General features: G+C 49.3%; 1 protein-coding gene across 4 annotated transcripts in view; it reads left to right on the top strand.

The window, feature by feature from the left end:
• CACNG5 (calcium voltage-gated channel auxiliary subunit gamma 5) overlaps positions 1-7285 on the top strand; it is a 46041-nt gene extending 38756 nt beyond the window's left edge. Inside the window, exons 7-8 of one of the 4 annotated variants that reach the window (XM_066386518.1) lie at positions 1221-2158; positions 4753-7285. The gene's annotated coding sequence lies outside the window, so the exon portion shown is untranslated. Of the gene's footprint in view, positions 1-1220; positions 2268-4752 lie in introns of those variants that run through there. The other 3 variants (XM_066386519.1, XM_066386517.1, XM_066386516.1) reach the window with 3 other exon arrangements.
• The last annotated feature ends 11072 nt before the right edge of the window (positions 7286-18357 follow it).

The following is an 18357-nucleotide window of genomic DNA, read 5'->3' as shown; positions in this document are numbered from 1 at the left end:
GCTGTCCAGAGAAGCAGAACCAACAGGATGTGTATATATAGAGAGATTTATTTTAAGGACTTGGCTCACCTGGCAGTAAAGGCTTGGCAAGTCCAAATCTGGTGGGGGAGCCAACAGACTGGAGACTCAGGAAAGTTCCAGTTCAAGTCTGAAGGCCTTTGCTAGCAGGCTTCCTTTTTGCTCTAGGGAGGTCAGTCTTTGTTCTGTTCAGGCCTTCAACTGATTGGGTGGAACCCACCCACATTATAGAGGGCAATCTGCTTTACTTACACTCCACTGATTTCAATGTTAATCTCTCTCCCACAAGAAAACAACTTCACAGAAACAGCCAGACTAATACACTGCTCACAAAAATAAGGGGATCAGGGAACGTGCAGATACTCTAGTACTTTCAGCCTTTTGTACAGTGCATTTTCACCAATGAAATAAAAGTTGGGTTTGCATCTCATCTGCATAATTGAACAACTTTCTTTGACTTGTCATTTGCTTTTTTGATCTTCTTGTTTATTATTTAAAAAAATCAAATGCTTTTTTTATCACTTCATATTATTTTGGGAATATCCCCTAATTTTTGTGAGCAGTATATTTCACCAAATACCTGAGCACCATGGCCCAGCCAAGTTGACCCATAAAATTAACCATCGCAAGTGAATAAAGAGCAGAGGAAGGTGGGGGAAATGGCATTCCACCTTAAGAACTGCAGGGTTAGTGTAGGGCTTGGGGTGCAGGGAGTCAGCATGGATAGCCATGCACACCCGGGGCTGTGTGCATTCACAGACCACCCTTCCGGTAAGGCCAGGCTCTCGAGTGCACAAAGCCCATTGCAATTCTCCCAGTCTGGACTTTTATCCCACACTCAGCGAACACACTCTCATATGCTAATACAGGAATTTAATTAGGAATTTAATTAGCCCCTGGAACACAAACACTCCTCATCCTGAGTGGGTGCAGAAGTGGATGAACAAGTGGATTCTGCCAAATGCAGGGTAGGTGTGGTGTGGGGGTGTGGGGAGTCAGCACGTCCATGTGCGCACAGGCCCCGATGGGCCAGGCGAGTGTGAGTGTGGGCTCAGCCAGCACCAGCAGGCCTGACGCTCCCCGTGGGGTGGAGGGTGGGGCACCATAGCCAAGTCGTAGACCCTCCAGGACATGGGGACCTAACTTTTTCATTCATATAATGAAGGGATTAGATATAAGTCATCTCCCGGCTTTGTCCTCAGGCTCTGTCTCCAATATGAAGGCTGTTGACTTTACAAGCAAAACCCAACCAAAGCTCAAGTGATGGACTCTCGGTCTCCTGCCAGGAGCACCTGGAGAACAGCCTGAACAATATGGAACTTAGATAAGAGATCAGATGCTTGGGGGACCCCAAGAAAGAACAAGACTGAGTGCAATGGCAGACCCCCAGAGTAGCAGGAAGGAGAGAGAAGGGAGGCGTCCTTTATCTTCCTCTGAGCTGGATGGGAGCAGGGAGCCGCTCCAGCCAATGTCTGTTCCCCTGACAGCATTATGAAAAGGGAGGCCCCGCCTGACCAGGCAGTGGTGCAGTGGTTAGAGCGTCAGACTGGCATGCGGAAGGACTCAGGTTTGAGACCCTGAGGTCGCCAGCTTGAGCGCAGGCTCATCTGGCTTGAGTTAAAAAAAAAAAAAAAAAAAAGCTCACCAACTTGGACCCAAGGTCACTGGCTCAAGCAAGGGGTTACTCCGTCTGCTGAAGGCCTGCAGTCAAGGCACATATGAGAAAGCAATCAATGAACAACTAAGGTGTTGCAACAAAAAACTGATGATTGATGCTTCTCATCTCTCTCCGTTCCTGTCTATCTGTCCCTATCTATCCCTCTTTCTGACTTTCTCTCTGTCCCTGTAAAAAAAAAAAAAAAGAAAGAAAGGAAGAAAAAAAAGAAAAGTGAGGCCCCAGTTCTGCCAAATCCAGAGGTTCAAGAGCAGGTTCAAGGTCAAAAGGCACCACTTTCAAGCTCAACGTTGGGCAGAAAAAATGTTTCCCAACTGAAAGGTACCCAAGATGTAACTGTGTCTGTTGGGAGATGAAAGTTTCCAGAAGGGGGAGGTCGACTTAGCAGAGAGAAGCGATGGTTTCCCCAGAAAAGCTCACCCTCGAATTGATGTGAAGGGCATAGGCGCACCCCCGGATCAGCAGGTAAGGCCCGCCGGCCACGCAGGGAGGATGAGGGTTCAGGGATATGATCTGCAACTTCCTTTCAAGTCCCAACCCAGCCTTTCTGTAGGTGAAGGGAGGACTTCAGAGCCACTCCCTCTGGAAAAGCCCATGGCACCCTTTAAGCCTCAGTTTCTCCATCCACAAAATGGGCAGGCTCCTCAGGCCTTCTTTCCTGGGAAGGAGTGAGCCTACATGAGAACTTACCTGGGGATTCTGGTGGTGCTGGTGGAGAAGACACGCTGACTCAGGACTGAGTGCTGGCTCAGAGTCACCCTTTCTATAACCCCAGCTTAGCTGACTTGTCCTGTCATACAGTTCTACCCTCCCAAACCCTCAACCTGCTCATGGCTTAGGAAGGACTTCCTGTCAGCCTCCTTCTCACCAGCAGGAGGAGCAGCTTTGGGGAGCAGCTGACACGCCATTGCCCATTAACCTTGGCCTTGAGATACCTCCTTTTCAAAGCTGATGGAGATGGGCTTCTGGCTTATGCACTGCAACAGATAGGACACTTCCAATAGTAAATAACAGTTTGACTCAAACCATTTTAGACCATATGTATTGTCTTCACACCAGGGAGGCCAGGAGTCATGTGGGTTTGAGGACTGGGTAATTCAGCAGCTCAGTGATGCCCTCAAGGCCCCAAGTTCTTTCCATCTCTTGGTTGTGCTAATCTTGGCGTTGACTTTATCTGCAGGTTGGTAGCAAAGGGGCAGCAGCCATTTCAAATGTCATATCAAGATGCAATGAATGCATCAGAAGGAAGAAAAGGACTGTCTCTTCTTCTGTGGCTTTCTTAGGAACAAAGACAGCTTCCCCAGAAGACTCTACCTCATGTCTTATTGGCCCAGACTGGGTCACACACCCATTGTAGAACCACCATCTGGCAAGGGGAAGGGTGACTATGTGCTCCAGTTATCCACTGATACATAAAGAATTACCCCCAAACTCAGTCACATACGACAATTTCAGTCCTATCATTATACAGTGCTAGGGGCTGACTGGGCTCAGCAGGGCGGCTCTCATGCAGGATCCCTCAGACAGCTGGAGTCAGACAGTGATATCTCCAATGCTTCCTTGCTCACTTGTCTGGCAACTGATATCCACTGGAACCCCAGCGAGGGTTGTCGGCTGGAACACCTATGCAGTCTCCTCTTAAGGCCTGGTCTTCCTCAGAGCATGACAGCTGGATTTTAAGAGTGAACATTCCAGAAGACAGCAGTCTTCCCTTCCTTTGAAGTAGCTTTGGATGTTATCTAGTGTCATTTTCATCAGAATGACCAGACAATCCAGATTTCAGGGAAAGGAACATAGGTCCTGTTGATGCAAGATGTGAGAAGTGTCCAAGTCCCTTTGTGAGGAGAGCGTGAGAAACAGAACCTGTCATGGCAACCATCGTTGGAAAATACAGCTGCTGTACAATTGGCTCTGATCAGTGTACTCCTAGCCCAGAGATTCTAGTTTTGTTCTCAGATGGGACCTAAGAGTCTGTTTCTCTGTCCAACTTCCAGGTAATATCAAGGTGTGCCATGCTGCAGGCCCTAGGCCCTGGGTTCCAGGCACAGGAATTGTTTAGAGCTTCCAATGTGGTCCTAATGTGATACCAGGGTGAGAACCACTGGCTTGGATCTACTAGGATTTATCACTGGAAATGAAGCCCCTTCTCATGAGTTTAGTTGGAAGTCTAGTGGCTTCCTCCCCCCCCCCATAAAAAAAAGCAAGAAAAGAAGGTAAAATAGTGCTGGGTGGGCAACTAAGGATGCTCAAGGCCAGGCATCCTCCTTGCTACCTGCCAGCCCTCATAGACTGCCCTCCATAGGAAAGGCTGTGCCGTGGGCAAGTTATCAAGTTCACGGGCTCATGCCCAGCCTCTCTGCTCTTGGGCCCTTTCCCTGGGGAGCTGGTCCTCATTAGGATGCAGCAGGAGCCTGCCCTTGAGGAAGAGGGCAACAGTGCTTAGCACTCCGGAGTTAATGTGCTCTCCACCCCTCTGTCAGGGCCAAGGGATGGACTTCTGGCTCTGAGGAGGCATGATGGATGTTCAGAAATGACCTTGCAGTCTCAGGGCTCCGATTGCAGAGCTTAAACCAATCTTCATCACTGGTCTTTGAATAATTCATTTTACACTCAGCAATAATAAAACGAACAAGGCTGAAGGGCTTTGGGGGTTTCTCATCAGGCAATAGAGAGACCATGTATCACAGTCTTCTCAGCAGACTGATTTTGGGTCAATTCTAACATGAAATCCACCCACATTCACACATCCACATCCTATCCCATTTCAGATTTAAAAAAATCTGCATGGAAACACTATGGAATTGTGGGGGTGAGGGGAGTATGTATGTAAAGTGTAACTTTCTTTTCTAATTCAGTTCCCTTGATTAACAAAACAGTAAAGAAACTAAATTAAGCCCACATAGGCTCCAGGTGAGTACCAAATATTAAATCCAAAACAATTCTTGGTGCCCTAACTTATCAAGGCTGGGTGGACTATCTTACAAGGTCAGTCGTGGGTCTGGGGAATGTGAATTTGCCATTTTGAGTCAAGACAACATTTCTTGTGAATGTCATTTTAGACGCTGTGACTTCAGGGTCAACTCCAGCAGAGTCACCAGATGTCATCATGGTCAATGTCAACATGCTTGTAAAGCCCTATCAAAGTGGTAGGCACACAGTGGCTTCCTTGTGAGCGTTGTCTCATTTAGCCTTCTTCATCCTGTACAGAGAAGACACTGAGGTCTAAAGAGGGCTAGAGACTTTGTCATGATCATGCAGGTAGTAATATATGCAGTGTTCTGCAAGTTTTCAGTGGCTACTATCTTCAGTTCCAATGCCCAGCATGGCCAAAGCACCCGCTTCATAATCAGAGAAATGGTCCAGGTGTTCTTTCAAAGACAGATGAGGAAGGAAAGGTGTCAGTAATGGGAAAGAAAGGTCAGGTGTCATTCCCCTGAAAGCTCTCTACTTGCTATCCTGACTTTTTTGTCACATCTCTACTCTCAATGTTTAATTCTTGGTGACACCCCTACAATTCAATTCTATTCTGATACTAACCAGCATTAGAGCACATGCCACTGGTTATGTGCTTAGTCCCACAGTACAGCTCCCCACTTCAGATGCCAATCATAAGAAGAAGGTCCCCAAGTTACAACTTCTGTCTAATGTGGCTACAAAACGGAGGTTCCCATAACTCGTTTCTTCAGATCCAATCATTTGCTAGAACCATTCACAGAACTCAGGGAAACACTGACTAATATTACCACTTTATCATATAATAAAAGGAACAATAAAGGCTACAGATGAAGAGATATATAGGATGAGGTCTGGAAGGGTACTGAGTACAGGCCATGCTGTTCCTGTCAAACCAAGCTGCTCTCCAAATCTTCTACGTTGAGGATTTTTATGGAGCCTTCATCATATAGGCACAACCAGTCATTGACTCAGTTTCTAGCCCCTCACCCCTTCCTGGAAGATGGGGATGGGGTTGGAAGTTCCGGGCTTCTAACCACGGCGTGTTCTCTCTCGTGACCAGCCCCCGCCCTACAGCCATCCAGGATCCCACCCAGAGCCACCTCATTAGACCAAGACACTCCTGTCACCCAAGGAATTCTGTGGCAGGAGCCAGGGTCAAAGACCAAATCGTAGAACAAAAGATGTTCCTAGTGCCGTTAACACTTACTACAGTTTTAGGAGTTCTGCACCAAGAACTGGGGCCAAGACCAACATACATATTTTCTATTCTTTTGCACGACCAGCGTTGGAAACGGCTGCAGAACAGCTCCAGGTCTTCCTGTGAGAGATCAGTCAGGGCTGGAGCCTCCCCAGACTCTCCTCGCCTGCTAGTTACTGGAGGAAGACTCGCGGCACCTGCTGGGACTGACCCCTGAGTGTGTGACCAGCGGTCATGGTCACATCCCAACAACCTGATCTGAACCAAGTGCTGAGGAGTCAGGCTCTAATGCTGGGGGGGAGCTCACGGTGGACTATGGCTTCTGGGTCCCCTCTTCCAGGCTGACTCCTGGGACATGGTTAAGCAATTGGCCTGTGGGAGTGACATGGAAGGTGAGACGGCACCCCTGGAGCCCGTCAGCTGCAGAGGAGGAAGTAATCTCTCTGTTCAGCAGAATGTCCCCTGAAACACCCACCGTATGTGTGAGCTCCCCTACTGATTGCTGCAGGGGGTGCAAAGAAAAAAGTGAAGTGTGAATGAGTTTTACTTCACCACACTTAAATGTGACAAGTGTCACCTTGTTTTTGTAAATCAAATTAAATCTAACTTTGGGCTGCACTCCACTGGTTGGTGAGAAATTCAGTGTCCCCAAAGGCTGCCCAGCAGTGCCATGGCGAGTGGATGCTAGAGGCCACCAGGTGGCTGCACAGCCCAGCACAGTGTACGTGCTAGGGGTCCTTGCAGAGGCACGACCCCAACTCCTGGTGGCCACTGTCCTAAGAAGTCCCTGTAAGGGACTCTCGTCTCCACCAATTGCATTTCCTGGCTCACTGCCTTCCCAAGAGGCATCGGGACTGTCCCCAAGGTTTACTGCTTTCCCTGATCTCTACTAAGGACGTCCCACCAACCTATCACTTTAGGAAGACAGTCCATGTTATTCCTCAGTGACTCCCTAGACATACGGTGTTGGACTCTTTTCCTGGATTGGGGAAGAAGAAAAAGGTGGGGGAAAAGATGGTCAAAGTGTTCTTAATAATTTATCCTGCTTGCCTATTGATAATATTCTGCTTACAAAATCTAGGGGATATTTTATTGCTTCATATTTATTTTGAAATATCCCCTAACTTTTGTGAGCAGTCATAATTAAATTAGTGCTTCATGGCTGTTAGCGGTTATTAGTATGCCAGCTGCTAGCCTAGGCAGTTCATCCTACATGCTTTTATTTTATTTATTTCCTCTGTATCCCGGAGCGGAGTCTGAGGGCACTGCGCTCTCCAGCTCAGGGCGCGCAGCCTCATTGTTCCACGCCAGCCTGGGCTCTTGATCTCTCGTTCATTCACATTGTTTCCCTTTCCCCTCCCACTGCATGAGCCACCATCAGATGTGTTTAATAAAGTACCTTTTTGTTTAGATGTGCTCCTTACAAGGTCTGTTGTTGGACTTTGGTATCTATTTTCATTTGAATGAAGAATGCCGCGTTATGAGGTCTTTCTCTTCCGCGCTTTTTTTTTTTTTTTCTGAAGCTGAAAACAGAGAGACAGTCAGACTCCCGCATGCGCCCGACCGGGATCCACCCGGCACGCCCACCATGGGGCGATGCTCTGCCCACCAGGGGGCGATGTTCTGCCCATCCTGGGCATCGCCATGTTGCGACCAGAGCCACTCTAGCGCCTGAGGCAGAGGCCACAGAGCCATCCCCAGCGCCCAGGCCATCTTTGCTCCAATGGAGCCTTGGCTGCGGGAGGGGAAGAGAGAGACAGAGAGGAAAGCGCGGCGGAGGGGTGGAGAAGCAAATGGGCGCTTCTCCTGTGTGCCCTGGCCGGGAATCGAACCCGGGTCCTCCGCACGCTAGGCCGACGCTCTACCGCTGAGCCAACCGGCCAGGGCCTCTTCCGCACTTTTTTACTCAGCACGGCTCCATAAACACGGAACCCATTGCTTCCGATCACTGCCTAGGACACCGCAGTTGACATCGACTGCCTCTGGCCTAAGTCTCAGGGGAAGTGATAGCAACAGACACCAAGACACTGGGATCGAGAGGCCAGAGCTCATCTCCGGGTCTGACCGCGATCCCGCCAGCACAGCTCTCAGGTGCGGTGGCTCCCGATCCCCACCGCTCACAAACAGCGGCGCTGGAGTGCAGCCATCTGTCTCTCCTTGCAGACCCGTGTGACCGTGCCTATGGGACCGACCAGGGAGCGGAGTGCATGCATCATGGGATGTGTGCTTTCATTCTGCTCAAGCACTGCCTCGGTGCTTTTCAGAATGCAGACCGCAGTTTTTACTCCCACAAGCATGACACACTTACCTCCGGGGGCCCCACCCCACTGAAACGGTCCAGAATTCCTCAAGAAGACGGGACAGTGGTCTCCCCTGCACCCATCCCTCAGTTTCAACTAGGATTAACACATGTCCAATCCCCGATTATTTGAAAGCAAACCCCAGACATTACATCATTTCTTTTGTCAGTGTTTCACTGCGTATCTGCAAAAACGAGGATTCCTTAACACAACGCTGATAGTAACACACTTACAATATTAACAACCCTTCTTTAACCTCATCATCTGAAATGAAGAGGCATGCAACCTCTGGCTGTCCTTCCACTGTGAGGTTAGTGGCCATTGGCAGTCATGGCCTAGGTTCACTGGTGGCCACAAAACGCTGATGTTTTAATATCGCTCTTTGCTCTCGGATGAGCTGGAACACTGCTGTTCAGAGAAACTCGCCCTCGCCCGCTGTCTGGTTTTCATACCTCGGTCACCACTGTTCGCAGTGGCAGATGCCCTGTTGCCAGGATGTGCCCAGTCGCCAGTGGATGACCTTCTATGCTGACTCAGCAAAACACCCCTAGTAACATTTTGCCTGCCCTCGCTCAGAACCCACTCTTTGTTTTTTATTTTATTTCCAACAGCAATCTCCAAGTCGTGAGTCTTGGTGGGGTTACTCTTTCCGACCCTTATGCTTTCCCCCGACTCCAAGGCCATTAATCACATCCCAAGTCTTTCCGCTAGGAAGCCTGCTCTGGTGAAAGGCTCAGGAAGGGCCAGTTCTTGGCCAGCTTTCGGAGAGGCCCAGAGCAAGGCTAGAAGGACATTCCCGGGGAGGCAGGGCGAGTTTCAGGTCTGCTCCTCACCAGGCAGCATTGCCAGGAGCTCACGCCCTCATATGGAGAGAGGGGCCTGTCCTGGAGGGCCCCCCAGCTGTGAGTCATCAGCTCCCCAATCCCAAACTCCACGAGAGAAATGCAAATGGATTCTCGTGAAGAGAATCCACCCCTGTGTGGGAGAGGATGTTATAATACCAGGCTGTCGCCAAATTAACATTATTAAACTAGTGTGCAAAAATAGCAGCCGTAATTATTCCTATACAGTAGCTCCATCTGAGCTTTCAGTGAGTCTTGTGCACCCCTGAGCATGGGGCTGTTGCTGCTGCTGCTCCTTTGGTTTTTCCTCCTTCCCTCTCTCCAGATGTTGCTGAGGAAAGAGGCTCAAGCAAGCTCCCAGAACCCCTTTGTTTCTTTGGGAAAGAAGACAGGGATGGCAACTGAGACTTCTTCACAACTACCAAGTGCCAGGCCCTTTACTTATGGAGCTCTAGGTAATCCTCAGAACAATTTAATGAAGGAAGTACTATTATTCCCATTGGGCAGGTTAGCAAACAGAGTCCCAGAGAGGCCGTGTAGCTTGCCTAAGAGTCACTGGGCTTGTAGATATGAAAGCCTGGGTTGGACCAACTCTAAAACTTATGCCCTTTGCCCTTTGCCCTTTGCCCTTTGCTCTTTGCCTTGCCGCTCCAAGTTTCCTCTGATCGGTGTCTCCCCATCCTCTTCCTCCACCTCTCTACACACAACTCATGTCAAAGTACCTGCCCACGACACCATGGCTTTTCAAGTTGGCTCTGTCCTGAGTGAGCTCCGTGTCTCCCTGCTCATGGCCGGCCCACGGCTTCAGTTCCGCCCCAAGGCCAAGCGTGAGCCATGATCTCTCACAGGAGAACAGAACAGGTGGGATGGGAGAAGGATGAGGCTCACGCAGAGGCTGCCTTCCTGGCAGGTGGTGTGAGGTCACCAGGTTGTGGCAGGGAGGCCAGAGGCTCAGGCAGGGGTGGCCCAAGCACAGATCTGGTCACTAGGCACAGCCTGGCCCTCACTCTGACTCGATAGATGGCCTCACCCATCAGGTGTAAATAATAGCATCTGCATGAATGATGTTATATGTTAGAAACATAACACATTGTACAAACGATGTCTATAAAAGCTGACCATTAGTCCAGTGGGCGCATGGCCTTTGAGGACCTGCCCAAGAATCAAGCCTTGGGTTGGAGCTGGGTGAGGAAGACAGCAGTGGTCAATCCCAGATCCTGTCCCTTTGTTCTCAAGAAGCTCACAGGTGAGCAGAGCAGCTGTGCTGATGACGAAGAGGAGGAGGATGGTTGTGGTGAAAACTATTATTATCAAGTGGTGGACACTGTAAGCACCTCCAGGGTCCCCCTTAACGAAGGACTTGTGGTCCTTGTTGCTGGGAGCGCGGTGCACAGACCTTCAGCCATCAACCCATGTCTTTGGGGATTTGTCTCAGCTGCAGAGAGCCACCTCACCCACAGCCACGCCCTTTCCAGGGCAGCCCACGTTCAATGACTGCTCCACTGAGGAATAGAAGGGCCTGGCTACAACCCGTCAATTCAAGGTCTCTGGAGGGCCAGTTGGCCTCCAACGCCCCCTAGGGGTCAAGCCTGTATTGCAGCTGGGCGCCTCCTCTGCCCAATCCGGGCTGTCTCAAGGGCACACCCCCCAACTGCTGCGGGCACGCAAGCTCATTGTTATTACTGAGGAATTCAGCCTGCAACAGGGCATCACTATAATTATATAATTGCTGATCCCCTCTTCCAGGGGTGTTTGTGAGTGATCCTAACCCACAGGATTCGCAGGCAGCCTCAGGAACATGCCATAAAAGACATCTTTCTTTTTCCTCTGCCCAGTTCCTGGCTTCCCTTCCGTCCAAGGAGTGGGCAAGGGACTCAAGCTGGGATGATTGTGCCCTGCACACGGATGGGCCTAAGGTGGGGAGCGCTCCTGCCCCCTCCACTTCAGTGAGGGCAGCTCACCCTGTACCGATTTCACGTGCCAAACAGATGCCTCACAGCACAGACATCTGCGTTTGATGTCCCCAATGTCATGTGGACTCCCCGCCCCCAGAGGTGGCTCTGCAGTCAGACAGCTCAAGTAGCCGGTGCTCCTTGCTGTACACAGTTCTACCTGTGCCTCAAGTCGCTTCAGTCTACTGCTCTTGCTTGGCCCTCAGGAACCACGCCACATAAACCCTGCTTTGTGGAGTCACATCTGAGAGTAGTTCTGGGTCCCCACTGATGAGTCACCTCTTCTAGGGAACTGTGTCCCCTCCTCATTCCCAACCTGTGGATGAGTGGATGCTGTGTTTCTGGGCCATTTCACCATCCTGGCCAGCATCCTCTGTAGACTGTCTAGATTGAAACATCTATTTTCAGTGAGATTTGCAGAATTGATTCGAAACTCTAGCACCAAATGCTGGAGGCCAGCCCTAATGTGGACACTGCGCACGTGTCTGTCCAATTTGTTAAGAACATGCCACAGACGTGTTAGCTAAGGTGCTTTCCAGGCCAGCAGTCCTCAAGCCACTCTGTACCAGCCGGGACCTAGAAATAGGGCTTTGGAGTTGAAAGTCGTACTTTTCCTCCCTCTTTCAAATGATGCACTTGTTTGTTTTACCTAGAACATGCATCCTCAAAGCAGCTCTGTTTCCTTCAAATTCCAAATGCTTCCTCAATTTTTAAAGAAAAAATAGCTAACAACACTGCCCTCTTATGGCCAGTTTCTTGTTTTTCTCTCCATACTTTGCCTTGGGATAGAATGAAACAAGCCAATTCCTGTTGTTTGAACATTGCCTCACCTGCATTGTCTTCTGAACAACACAGGCCTGCTTGTGGAGATGCAGAGGAGCCTCCTGTGATGTAGCTGGTGACAGCAGGCTAAGAGCCTGGCTCGTCAACCCCCAGCCCTCCACCTTCATGCCGCCGTTCTGGTTTTAGCTTGTCACTGCCCTAGGACGCCAGGGAGACTTCTGTCCACCCCGAGCCTCTGTGAGATCTATGAGTCGATCGCAGGGCTTCATGTTTTATTTTGAAGCAATCTGAAACTTACAGAAAAGTTGCAAATCCAAGACAAAGAATCTTTTTCTAAACTAGAGATTCCTAAACTTTTCTGGTAAGTGGCACTCTTGGGGTCTCAGTAATATTTATGTGGTACCCATAGCAGGCCAAAGGTCATGTGCCTCCATTCACTCTGAGCACAGAAGCCTCCTGCCATCGGTTTCCGGTGTCCTCCAAAGGACAGTGGAAGGTAATGGGAAGGACTCCTGGCCTGGGGCTCAGACTCCGGGGCCACCACTCTGGAGCTTGGTTGGAATAGCAGCCCAAAGGTGATTAAAATTAGTTTCTTTAAAAGAAAGAGACAAAATCTTACCACTGTTCAAACACATTTGCTGGAAAAGACAGAAAAATTTTAGCAAAAAAATAGAAAAGATAGCTGCAACACACACACACACACACACACACACACACACACACACACACGAATGCCAGCTTCAGGAGGCAGAGCTGGTTTGTCCCGCGGGGAGGACGCTGCCGTCAGGAGGCAGGTAATTAAGCTGCAAACATTTCCAAGACACTTCTTTGGCCGCAGAACATTGCAGAGTGCTCTGAAATGCCGCCATCTCCAGCCGGGAAGAAAAACAATGTGGAGAATCCAGCCATTACCTGCAGAAGTTCTCACGGGCCCTGACAGACTCCGACCTGCAGAGAGAAGGAGGCCGTGAGGGAGGGAGAGGCCTGGAGGGCCCAGCCCAGCTCCAGGGGTTGAGCCTGCTGTTGGACAGGAGGCTGGGAGTAGGGTAAGTGCCTCAGGCTTTCCCACATTTTGCATCCCTACCTTGGATCTGAGCATGCACGGTCCACTTCCTGTGGGCTTTCTGTCTTTGAGAATGAATTTCTCAACAGCCAGGATCCAGCTCTATGAATCTGCAAACTATAACTTTGAAACAAGCTTTCTGCCGTTAAGAGAGGCACATCTGTAATTAACTCGGAGGGTGTTCATTGAGGGAGCGAGTGCTCCTCACCAGGCCCCAGCTAGTTGGCATGGAAATGCCTAGCACACAGATGCAGGTTCTGGCGGGTTCTGGAAGGTTCTGGCAGAGCATAGTCATACCACTGTTCTGATGCAACCATCTTGGTGCCGTCACTCTGACTGTAGTAAAAACTAACCCTCTTTAACTCTCAGATATTGTCCACTAACAAGTTCTCAGTCAACAAAGAATGGGAAAGCTAGACATTGAGGAAGTAAATACAAGTTTGAACACTGAAGCCTAAAGGACACAGCTGATCCAGTAGGGTCTGTGATCAGGGAAGGATTCCCAGAGGAAGTGGCATTTCAGCCCAGCACAGATGAATTAGAGTTCCCCTGGGCAAGGCCTCAAGCCATTGTTTTCAGGCTGGAACTAGCATCTGCAAAGGCTCTGCGGGGGGTTTGAGAGCCTGAGAGGAGCCCAGGACAGCAGGCAGGAGGGAAGAGGGATGGAAGAGGTGGAGGTTGGGGTTGGAAGTCCAGGTTATAAGGATTATGCACATTGCTTGTTATTTTTTGAGAGAAACAGAAAAGCGTTTTTATAGAACCATTTTCCGTAAAAATACTCAAGTCAAAATTTCCACCCAAGCCAGATAGACCGGTTCCCAAGGGCCTGCGTCTGTTTCTACCAGGTGTTCTAAGTTCATTATTTCTGAACATACTGCAGAGAACTTAGCAGAGAAAATGTTAAGAACTTAGTGTACTTTGTGTGTTTATTCTGAATTACTCTCCTGGGAAAGGGCAGGAACCACTCATGTGACTGCTCTGGGTCCATCACCTGACGTAAGTTGTCTCCCACTTCACCTTCAGAATGACCTGACCAACACTGCACACGTCTCCGTTGCATACATGAGACGGCGGAGACTTGGAGAAGCCATGGTACTTGCCCAGACCACCTGGCCGCAGATGGAAGCTGGCATTTGAAGTCCTGTTTGTCTGACTCTCACACCTGTCATCCTCCCATGATTGCCTGGCCCTATGAACTAAGTTTTTTTTTTACCGAAGGGTCACTTAGTCATTGAATGATATTTATTGAGTACCTACTACGTGCCAGAGACTGTTCTAACTAGAGGCCCTGTCCTTGAGGAATTTACCATCTACCAGGCGGGGCTCAGGACAGAACCCAATAACCAGCTTAGCACTCACCTAAGACAGGTAGGTTCAGGTGTAATGACAAAGATAAAATAGGATCAGCGGGAAGGGGATGGGGGAACCTCTCTGAGGAGGTGACTTTTGAATTGAGAACTGAATGGTGGAGAACATTTGTAGAATCTATTAATATTAAAGATTTGGATTAAGTTCAGAAAATGGTGGCATAACTCTCTGAGCCAAAAACGTGGTGCAGAGCCATTGTCAAGGCTGCCTGCTCAGACACAAAGGGAGAAGCCCCATCTAGTGGCCAGATCCAGAAACTGCATAAATAGAGCCTGAAGCCAGGAGACAGCACCTTCAACATCCACCTGTACCAGGGAAAAATATATTAATAAATAAAAATTTCCAAACTTCATCCTCATCCGTGTGTGCATGCATGCCATGGTTTTTTCCACATCTAGGTACCACTTGTAACATTAACTTTTCTTCTGTATACCAACTTACTTGTTCGCTTAAATACATTCCACTTAAAACAAAAATCTTTTCCAATCCCGTAGAGTAAATGGGAATCCAATGTCATGCACAAAAGAAGCAGAAAATTATCATCAAGATGAATCTGTGGAGCATCAAATCGCATCCTGGACTTCCAGGTAGTTAGTGCTGTCTCCTGAGAGTTCTGGAGCACAGGCCAAACTCTGTTAAAGGGGCGATTAGCACATGTGACGCAGACATCAGAGACAGAGGAGTAGAGATAAGACTTCCTCTGGTCAAAAGGAAGGAATGACACAGGACAATTTTCTCACAGGAGATCGGATGTTATTTGAAGCTTCCTGGCTCCTCCGGAAGTTCTAGGGTGCACTGCCCTGGGGCCTACACATGATGATGTGTATTGCTTGTCTGGGCACGGAATCTTGATAACAAACACTGGACGTGGTCCTGGTGACCATAAACCAAACTCCTGCCACCAGACACAGGCCTGAGAGGTTAACTGACATGAGCAAGATCACACAAAATGTATCCTTGGCCGAGTAATTCAGTGGGTTAGAGCATCATCCCCATACACTAAGGTTGCAAATTCAATCCCTGGTCAGGGCACATATAAGAGTCAACCAAGGCCCTGGCCGGTTGGCTCAGTGGTAGAGCGTCGGCCTGGCGTGCAGAAGTCCCGGGTTCGATTCCCGGCCAGGGCACACAGGAGAAGCACCCATTGGCTTCTCCACCCCTCCCCCTCTCCTTCCTCTCTGTCTCTCTCTTCCCCTCCCGCAGCTAAGGCTCCATTGGAGCAAAGATGGCCCGGGCGCTGGGGACGGCTCCTTGGCCTCTGCCCCAGGCGCTAGAGTGGCTCTGGTCACGACAGAGCGACGCCCCGGAGGGACAGAGCATCGCCCCCTGGTGGGCAGAGCGTTGCCCCCCTGGTGGGCGTGCCAGGTGGATCCCGGTCGGGCGCATGCAGGAGTCTGACTGTCTCTCCCCGTTTCTAGCTTCAGAAAAATACAAAAAAAAAAAAAAAAAAGAGTCAACCAATGAATGCATAAATAAGTGGAACAACAAATCGATGTTTCTCTTTCTCTCTCTCAAATCAATTTTTAAAAAAAGATGTGGACCTGTACCAGAAACTAGGTCTCCTGACTTGCTATTTCACTGTACCTGAGGAGGCTAGTGTCATTCATCAAGTGTGACATTCTCCTTTAACATGAATCTGTTTCACTTATTAAAAGCTGCTTTAAAACATATTTGAATGATATGTAGGATTCTTTGAGTACTCTTAAGTAAGGCTCCTGCATTATGATTTAGCAGTGAAGGGGGAAATAAAGGAAAAACTATCATACTAATATAATCTTTTGCATTTTAAAATGTTTTATTTTTTAATTAATAAACTTTATTTTTTTAGACCAGTTTTAGGTTTTCAAACAAATGTAAATTTATTTTTATTTATTTATTTTTTTTTTTTAACAGAAACAGAGAGACAGTCAGAGAGAAGGATAGACAGGAACAGACAGACAGGAACGGAGAGATGAGAAGCATCAATCATTAGTTTTTCGTTGCGCATTGCGACACCTTAGTTGTTCATTGATTGCTTTCACATATGTACCTTGAACGTGGGCCTTCAGCAGACTGAGTAACCCCTTGCTCAAGCCAGCAACCTTGGGTCTAAGCTGGTGAGCTTTTTGCTCCAGCCAGATGAGCCCACGCTCAAGCTGGCAACCTTGGGGTCTCAAACCTGGGTCCTCTGCATCCCAGTTCGACGCTCTATCCACTGTGCCACTGCCTGGTCAGGCAAATGTAAATTTTGAATATTTTCAATGCAGTTGTCTTTTAAATTTTACTTCATGCTCTCCTTTGTTTTTTGGGGGTTTTTTATTCAGTGAAAGGAGGGGAGGCAGAGAGACAGATTCCCAAATACACCCCAACCAGGATACACTGGGAAAGCCCACTAGGGGGCAATACTCTGCCCATCTAGGGCAGCGGTTCTCAACCTGTGGGTTGCAACCCCGGTGGGGGTCACGACCCACAGGTTGAGAACCACTGATCTAGGGCATTGCTCCATTGCTCCGCAACCAAGCTATTCTTAGCATCTGAGGCAGAGGTCTATCCTCAGCACCCAGGGCCAACTTGCTCCATTCAAGCCATGGCTGCAGGAGGGGAAGAGAGAGAGAGTTGCAAGAGGGGGAGGAGTGGAGAAGCAGATGGGTGCTTCTCCTGTGTGCCCTGACTGGGAATCGAACCTGGGATTCCCACACGCCAGACTGATGCTCTAACACTGAGCCAACCAGCCAGGGCCTATGGACTCATTCCTGATTGGTCTGCAGAAACAGGCATTTTTCTGATCCACTCAGGCACTTGAGACAGGATGGCAGGCGAGGCAGTGTCCGAGCGCAGGATGGGAAGTAAGAGCAGGTGGCTGTAATTCACTGGATGGGGACGGAGTCAGCTGTTCCCAATCAAGCACTTGCCAGTTCCCGTTCCTGGCCAAGGCCCTACATTTCCAGAAGCCGACACCAGGCCTGATTGGGAGCAAGAACGTGAAGAGCAGACCTGGCTCCAGGCTTGTGGGGCTGAAGCTGACACTCCGAAGGCTGAAGGAAGCCAGGCCAGGCAGTGTGTCCACCTCAGGGCTCCTTTCTGAGCATGGGGACACCACGGGACCAGGAGGAACCCTTTCCTAGCTTCCCTGGGCCCTCCACGGGAGACAGCAGAACTCCGCGTGCTGGCAGCCTGGACAACGAGATCTCCACGTCTCCCCAATGCTATCTGCGCCTCTGTCTGCCCAACTCTGTCCTGGAAACACAGGATCTAAAAGGACAGTGGCCTTGAGGTCTCAGTGGGGGAGAGAGCAAGAGCAGTCCGGGAGGAGCTCAGTTCCTACAGCTTTTGGACCGGGACTTCCTAGACACGGAAGGTGCGGCCGCATTTTCACTGAGCCCATTGCCCTCACGGTGTGTGGGTAGCACCTGCTGACTGAAAACATGCAAAACCCACCCGAAGTGACTAGGAATTCTGCAGCGCTTTGGAATAAATGTGTAGTTAGTTTATCATAACAGCATTGACACTATTTTGAAAAACAGCAAGACTGTATACGCATGAGTCACGGTATTGACTCTGTGGGCAGAGCTGTCTTCCATGTGGACTTTGAGACCCTAGCATCAGTCACTGTCCCTTCAAGGTCTGTGTTCCAGCCATTGGGAGCCTCTGCTTCAGGTCATTTGTGAAAATAATACCTACATTCCAGGAGCTCACCACTCCATCTTCTTTTTAAGTTTCAATCATCTCTTTGTAACCTCAGGGTTTGTGGCTCCAGAATTTTAGGTCAAGTAAATTTTAGTCCCTTGGGTTCATGGGACTAAAGAGCTTCCCTCCAGTGACCTGGGGTCCAGTGACTTGGGGTCCAGTGCCCATCTCCCCTTCACCCCGTCTGGCCCCAGTGAGTGGGTCCTGCTCACTGCTGTGGGTGAGGAGTACATGCCACATGCCCCAGAGAACGTGGGCTTGGTTGACCCAAGGCTGGGGACAGAGAATAGTGACTTTGCCAGGACAGGTAAGAACTTTGTCTTGTACATATTCCAACTCAAGTGTTGAAGTGAATTCTCTTTGTCCTTTTATTCGATCAAAAATACTATGATTGCTATTTTGCCTAAAAATATTTAATTGGCTGCATTACATGCACATCAGGGCAGAGGCTGGTCATATTCTTCTTATCTCCTTGATGGACAGCTCTATGTCCCAATAGATCCACATAGCCAGTTGGAAGATATTTCTCATTGTTAA

The sequence above is a fragment of the Saccopteryx leptura genome, chromosome 5, assembly GCF_036850995.1.
Source record: "Saccopteryx leptura isolate mSacLep1 chromosome 5, mSacLep1_pri_phased_curated, whole genome shotgun sequence".
NCBI classification, from domain to species: Eukaryota; Metazoa; Chordata; class Mammalia; order Chiroptera; family Emballonuridae; genus Saccopteryx; species Saccopteryx leptura.
The sequence above is the reverse complement of the archived record's forward strand: the minus strand, read 5'-3'. Positions and strand labels throughout refer to the sequence as shown.